Here is an 8015-nt window from a genome sequence, read left to right as displayed (position 1 = left end):
GAGGAGTCTCCTGTCTCCTCCAGGCTGAACAGACCAAGTGACCTCAGTGACTGCTTGTATGGCTTCCTCTCAAGGCCCTTCATCACACTCATGTTCCTCCTTTGGAAACTCTTTAACAGCTTGATATCTTTTTTATATTGTGGCACCCAAAGCTGCCCCTGGCACTTGAGGTGAGGCTGCCCCAGCTTAGTGCAGAGCAGGACAATCCCCTCCCTTGCCTGGCTGGCCATGCTGTGCCTGATGCCCCCCAGGACAGGGTTGTTCCTCTTGGCTGCCAGGGCACTGCTGGCTCAGGTTCAACTTGCTGTCAAACACAAGCACCAGCTCCCTTTCCACAGCTCTGCTCTCCATGATTGAATTCTCCAGCCTGTCTGCTCAACCAAAGTTGCCCTATCCCAGGTACAGAATCCAGCCATAGGAAAAGCCAGATGAAGGTGGTGCTAAATTAGGTTTGTTTTCAGTTTTCCAAATATATATGAACCACAGCAAAAGATGTAATCTTAGGTATTTATACCAAAAGTATTCTACATTTCTCAAAAATTAGAATAAAAATAGCTGCTTACAGCAACTTAGAGGATCTGACCCTGGTTCCACAGTTAATTTAATCATGCTTCTGGCAACCTAACATGGTCAAGTGCAAACAGATGTTCCACGGCAGTGAGAAGCAGTTCAAAACTTGGACACACCAGTGTGGGTTCTGCCCAAGCTAATTAGCTGTGGTGAGAAAAAACTCAGTATTTTATTAAAGCCACATGTTTTTAATTCTTATATCAAGAATTTGAAAGAATAAACTGAATTTCATAAGCAGTGAACAAGGTATAGTAAAGAGTTTTATGAGAATATAATACATGGCATTTCACTACCTGGAAAGGCAAATGCTGTGGGTCGTATATGCAGCCACAGCTAAATACTTTTTCTCTCAAGTGTACTTACCTGTGTTTAGGATCTGAGCCCTCACCTAAGACAAAGCCCATCTGGAGCAAAACATGAGGATGTTCCAACCAATCATTAGATCATTAATTAATAAAATAAATTGTTTGTTGTCATTTCTTTTTATTTACTTTTGCTTTCAAATAATTGAGGATATTTCAAATTGCATATGAAAGGGATATTTTGATAGCATGAAAATAATTGTTTTACCTTTTTGGTATATTTTAACTACAAGTAACTAAGATATTTGATATTCATGAGACTAATTGTATGCAGCTTTATTTTGGGGTATAAATCTTGATAAGCTTTGCCCCTTACTATCTTACATAATCAGACTCATAAATTACAGAAATAAAAGGCTAGAAGGAAGTGGCTTTCTTGTAGCAATCTCTGATTGTCACCAACCCTTTAGCCTATTTGCTATTTATTTTTAAAATTTTAAAGGTTTTTTGCTTTTTGCTTATTTATTTTTAGATTTTTGCTGTTCCTTTCACTGGATATTATAACATACGATGTTCGGCTGCAAATCATCTACCTGCTCAAATCCTGTCTCCAAACCTCTAGTTCTAGACTAACGAAGTTATTACTGATTACTTTAATAGCATATGGCTGATGAACACTGACAGAGCAGTACTGACTGTTTAAATACTGTATAAATACAGAGAAAAACATTGGCAACTTCTGAAGGCAGTGCCCATAAACAGAAGAGCAGAGATATGAGTTCAGCACTGACAGATGAGTGGTGACATAGGCGTAAATGTAAAGGAGAGTTTTAAAGCGGAATTTAAAGGGAAACAAGAAATTGGTTTTGTGAGTAGTTATGGAGACCCCAGGTTGGCCTTACTGCACTAAATCAGTAAGAATTGATCTTCTAGGAGTAAATGAGATAAAATAAGAGGAAGGGTAAAGGCAATCATGGTCTTGATTTTATAGCTTTTATATAGTCATACAAGTAGCTACTTCTAATGAGAGAAAATAGGGAGAAGGTGGAAGGATACAGAGTTGCAAAAAGAACTGAGAAATGGACCAAGGAAATTATCTTTGAATTAGCATTTTGCTTCTTTCCTTTTGATCAACTCAAGCTGTTTGTTATATAGAAAGGCCATTGAGATGATTTAAAAAGTGATTTAACCAAGCTGTATCCTCTGAGTTGATGTCCCTGAATTCCTTGCTATTTGTTAATAACAATTTTCAATTATAATTTTGTTAACATTCCTACTGAAATCTCTGGAAATCCTCTGACTGATACTCCTCAAAAAGGGGTTTCTCCAAGACAGTAAGACAGTATTAGCTTAATCACACTTCCTCTAGACCTCTTCCTAAGTAAACTATCCTTTCACATGATTAACCCTATAAAGGCACATGTATGTAAAAAGAAACTGATAGAGTTTGAGAAGATTTTATATGTATCTTCTTACTTTAAACAGCATATATAAGAATATCCCACCCCATGAAAATATAGGAAAGATAAAGTGCACTTTCATATCTCATTTTTCTAAACAATAGTGAACCATGCCCTAGTCAAGCTACCCTAAAAACAGTATTTCATACATAAGACTTCTTAATAGAGACTTCCACTTCTACCTCTAATCTTACATCCTAGTGGCTTTGACAAGAGGACCTTTGTAGCAGGATTGTTCATTTCCAAATTCCCTTTCATCTATGCAACTTATTTTGTACATCAAATATTTTTTTTTCTGTCAAAGACTATTAGAAGCATCTCCTCAGATTAAAATTTCTATTTTTTTATAACTTAGTTAGCCTTCCTGTCTTCCTAATAAACTCTCCTGTTGTTGTTTGAAGAAGTCAGTGCTTTTGGAGTTTTATTTTGTTCTTTGTAGATGATTTTCTAAGAAAATAGCCTGCGGTGTAAGGCACCTTCCTCAAACCATTTACTGAACCATGATTCCTCACTATGAATGCTAATAGCATTCAATCTCTCAAATATAGTAAAAGCAAAATCATCCACCCACTAAAAATACCAAAATTCATAATAGCTTATCTCTCACTGGCTAACTTTCCAGACAGCAGCAAGATCTTACAGGCTGAAGCAATTTTTTGCCCTTCCTCTAGAGATGTACTCTGAGTGACTTGGCATAATACATTGAATTTAGGCAGGTATTTCAAAGGCTGAGACAGGGAAAAAGAAACTTGAGTTTCCATTTGATTGGTGTTTTTGAAAAACCACCTTCCCACAGTCATTGAAGAAGGAAGAACTGTTACTTTTCCACTGAGGTGCATCCTGTAACTTCCAGCTTTACTTTAGAAAAAAGAGAAGAAGAAAACTCAACATCACCCTATAATTTTTATTGAGGTAAGGAGTGACTAATGGCATAAATGCAGTAATGATGGTCATTACTATTGAGAAACCATTATAGTCATCTAAACGCTGGTTTGAACTCACATGTGCTACCTCTTGATCATAGTACTGCTGGTACCTTCAAGTAATAAGTCTCACATCTAATCAGTTCAGTTCTGTTTTCTGTATAGGGACTAACTAGCCTTATTCATGAGAGAATTTACATTAAATTTTCTTGAGGCTAGAAAGTACACTTTTAAATCTGATCAGCAAGGGTCAGGATTTACCCCAAAACTTAGTCTAGATTCTTCTAGATACTTGCAGTCTCTCTGGGATCAATGAAGCTGCAGGCTGTAAAATAGCCTTGATATATTTTCTTATCATGGTTTATTTGCTTCCTTCATTTTTTGAAGGAGGAAAATTCCTGATATAACTTTTCGAACCTACTGCAACAAGTGTATGCCTATGACAAGTACACGATCAAAGGCATTATACTATCAATTGTCACTGCAGGGATATTGCAAGAGATATCAATCACTCTGATCCCCATAGTTATCATTGCTTGAGGCATTTCAAAAGGACAAAATCTAGCAATTAGGTGATTTACATTTGGTATTAGAACCTGCAGTGTAAAAAGATAACAAAATGCTAAAAATCTCCTTTATTAATTCTGTGTTTCCATTGCTTTCTTGTTGTTCTTTTATTATATACTGTTTTCTACTATTTCTATCTCATCAAAAATAAATAAGGAGATAAAATTATATTCAAAGATAATTTCACAACATTTGAATATAATGAACTCTTTTAGATGCTAAATGTTCTAATGCCTGGTTCTTAAGTAATTACTATGATGAGACTCTGTGTTAATGAGACTCATTTGACAGATTAATTAAAAAAATATATTTCTTTGTTATATAATCCCCATTTCATCAGAGCTTGAATGCTGGCAGAAATGTAACCCTACAAAGTACTATGAAGACTGAATATGAAAATGTTGCTAATAATTTGGTTGAAGTCCTTGCGTAAATTTCAGTTCACATCTTTTCTTGTATACTGTTAGGAAATTTTTTAGCATATATTTCACACACCCTTGAAGCAAAAAGGAAAACACCCAGCAGAGCAGTTTAATGCAGAACTTCACTTAGCACTGTTAGCTGCCACAGAGTCCAAACTAAAGTACTGATACTTAAGTTTTCCCTAATGTTGATTACAACTGAAAAAAATAGCTGGAATGCTTAAAAACATCACTTAATCAACAATTGATCAATATTTGTTTCATATACACTGTGTTGTTTAAACTTTTGGATAAACTGAACAGAATGGAAGTGTGATTTTGTGGAATTCAGGATAAAAATAGCCAAATTTAACCAAATTTCAGCTAACAATTGTACAATCATAAAGGAGAAATTATACCTTGCAAATATGATAGACTTCTGTGATAAAATGACTGGTTTGATAGATGGAGAGCACTAAATGCTGCTTATCTCAATTTCAGCCAGATTTTTAAGACTATTCATTAACAAGCTCATAGAAAGCCTTATAAAATACAGGCTAGGGAAATGGTTGGTAATGTGGACTGAGAACTGATTGAACTGCTGGGATCATAGAATTGGTATCAACAACACAAAGTCCACATGGAAGACAGTCATTGGTGATGTGCCTTAGGGATGAAAACTGGCACGTATTGTGTTTAACACCTTCATTCATGACCTGGATGATGGAAGACTGATCTGTCAGCAGATTTGCAGCTGGCAAGAATCTGGGAGCAGTAGACATTACGCCAGTGGATCATGCTGCCATCCAGGTGGACTTGAGCAGGCTGGAGAAATAGGCCAGCAGGACTCCCATGAAGCTCAACAAGGGCAAGTGAAAAGTCCTGCACCTTGGGTAGAAGGAGAAATAACCCCAGGCACCAGTGCAAGTTGAGGCCAAGGAGTTAGAAGGCAGCTCTACAGGGAAGGCATTTGGTGTCCTCGTGGGCAACAGGCAAATCAAGAGCCAGCAGTGTACGCCCTTGCAGAAAAGAATGTCAAAAGTACCCTGGACTGCATCAGAATAAGTGCTGTCATCAGGTCAAGGGAGATGATCCCTCTGCTCAGCACTGGTAAGCCCAGGAGCGTCTGGGTCCAGCACTGGGTTTCCCAGCACAAGAAATATATGGACTTACCAGAGTGAATCTGGTGCATCTTGCATGAAGATGAGTAAGGCATTGCAGCACCTGACAACCAAGACTGCTGGGAGAGGTCAGCCTGGGGAAGAGAAGATTCAGGAGGATCTTATCCATGTGCACAAACCTGGGAGGAAGGAAAGAAGAAGAGGCAGTCACCACTTCTCTCAGACGTGCCCTCTGAAAAGGGCAATTGGCACAGATGAAAACACATGAAATTCTACCCAAAGACAAGAAAACACTTTTGTTTTTTCCTGTGCAGGTGGTCAATCACTGGATCACGTGGCTCAGAGAGGCTATGAGCCTCCATCCTTGGAGGTACAGAAAACTGGAGTGGTCCTGGGAAACCTGCTGTAGACTGGGGGACTGGACAAGATGATCTCCAGAAGTCCTTTCCAATCTCAATCATTCTGTGATTCTCTGATTGTGTATGTCAAACCATCTGGTTTGAGTTATTGTCAACATTGTTTCAAATTCTTTGAAAAATGTCTTCTAGCATTATGATAGACATGGGAGGATGTTTAAAACAAGAAAAATATTCTGGCAGCAACCTTAATTTTCTTGCTTTTACTAACCAGTGTTTTATTAGTTTTTTTGCTTTTCTCTATAATTTCCAGTTTGTGAGAAAAACTACAATTCAGTGTATGTAGAAATTTACTATGATTTCTTTTGACTCTGGTATGCCTACAGAAATACTAGAAAAAGTGATTTAAATGCATCTATTAGGCCTAGATATTTCTGGTTTAAATGCTAAAATATAGACATATCTTTAGTTAAAGTTATTTATGGTTTCTTGTTTTGCAGGAAGGAATTCTTCAATCTGTTCTAGAAATATTTTGGATACATAAAACACTGATGCAAACCATGTAAGAGCTTATTTTGTCAATGTATAATGAATTCAAAGATAACATTGAAAAATGAAGGCTATTCATATTTGTGTACAAATGTGTCTGATTCATTACAAAAGCTAAGAAACCAAACAATACTTTCAATTTAATGCCTATAAATATTAATAAATATTTAAGATTACATTTTGCAGCACAGCAAAGTTGCATCCAGGCTAGTGATGAAAAGTTCATTTTTTCATTTAAAAGAACTACTGAGAAAAATTAAAATGTAACTCAGACTTAAAAACAAAAACACACTGGAGAATATATGATGATAGCAGTACTTGAAAGGTTAGTTTATGTCATAAGCAAACTACAAACACCTGCAAGATACCAACAAGCTGATAATTTGTTACTGGTGGAATCATATAACATAAATAAATAAGACAATTAGCAACATATTTTGTTTTGCATATACAAAGAAACTTGTCATTAATTATCAATTACTAAGTCTTGCAATCAATGACAGCAAACATACAATAATACCGCTGGGAAATAATCAGAACGAGTTTCTGCCATAGACCAAAAAGATCTTTCATGCATTCCTAAAATGCATTAAAATGGCAACTTCTTCACAGGAACAATAACATGCGTGCACTACGAATAAATTTACTCTAATATTTACTGATATTATTCTAAATTTCTTCTTGGCAAAATGCTGTGGAACAAAAGAATCTAGAAGAGATGTAAAACCATTCAGAAGTGAAACACAATTTTTCATGTTTTAGTTAAGTTTATTTATGCAGTTAAAATGCCACAATATGAATCATTGGTTTATAAGACACCTACTTTGATGGGTAAACAGCAGCTGAAGTCCCAACTGCTTCCAAAGTTAATCAGACTTTGAGTAGAGGTTTTCCAATGGGTCTTTTCTCCTATTATCATCATTTATTTCATGTATTTCTGTAAGAATATGCAAAATACAGAGAAGATATTCAGCTATAATATTTTTCAGGAAGTAATTTCTTTATAGTTCACTGAGTTGAAAGAAAAACATATTCTAACTAAAAGCCATGTGCAAGTTAAAATATTTTATATATTATTTATATTTATATATATATATTATTTATCTAACATTTTAGTTAGTTATCCCATTTTTAATGCAGGAATTTGTGTTTTACTCAGCCATACCAGTGTACAGTAAAACCTGCTTTTCAGAAAGCCATGCAATGTTTTCTAATAATTTTTAACAACTCTCAAAAATGAACAGATTAAAGCTAGAGAGAGTCTAGCACCTCAGTAAGTATATATACAGATGTAAAATGCACTTTATTTATGCTGTGGTGGCATGCATGATAAAGACATATTTTCAATGGAAGTGTACTGACAGACCAACAGGAGTTAGAGGGCAGAATGTAATTACTATAACCCCAAACACACATTGGTGTATCCTGCTCCATTAGTGATATCACATGAACGCTGTACTTTTCTTTCTACCAAACTACCTCTAAAGAATACACAAACTATTTAATTTTCCTTCAAAACAATTTAATCTGCAAATTAAATCTATATACACTACTTAATGCAGAGTCATAGACAACAAACTGAGGAACTTTCTAGGTAGCCAATTTTTTTTCCTGCAGTTTTTTTTCCAAATTCATTGGTTTAGAGACTTTGATGGCTGTAGATCATCTGTGGGAACTAAGGCCCTGACTCTGCAGCACTACAACTACAGTGTGGTTTTGTGGTTGTCTGAATCATCAATTATACCTGGAGGTTTCACAGTTTCCTT

General features: G+C 35.8%; 1 long non-coding RNA gene across 1 annotated transcript; it reads right to left on the bottom strand.

Moving 5' to 3' along the window:
- Positions 1-2979: 2979 nt before the first annotated feature.
- LOC131592056 (uncharacterized) lies at positions 2980-7186 on the bottom strand. Its single transcript, XR_009280515.1, has 3 exons — positions 7073-7186; positions 5397-5523; positions 2980-3190 (listed from the first exon to the last, which is right to left on the bottom strand). It is a non-coding gene; the product is annotated as an uncharacterized LOC131592056 (long non-coding RNA).
- Between the last annotated feature and the right edge of the window lie 829 nt (positions 7187-8015).

Source organism: Poecile atricapillus, chromosome W (assembly GCF_030490865.1).
Source record: "Poecile atricapillus isolate bPoeAtr1 chromosome W, bPoeAtr1.hap1, whole genome shotgun sequence".
NCBI lineage: Eukaryota > Metazoa > Chordata > Aves > Passeriformes > Paridae > Poecile > Poecile atricapillus.
This window is presented reverse-complemented; position numbering and strand designations above follow the sequence as displayed.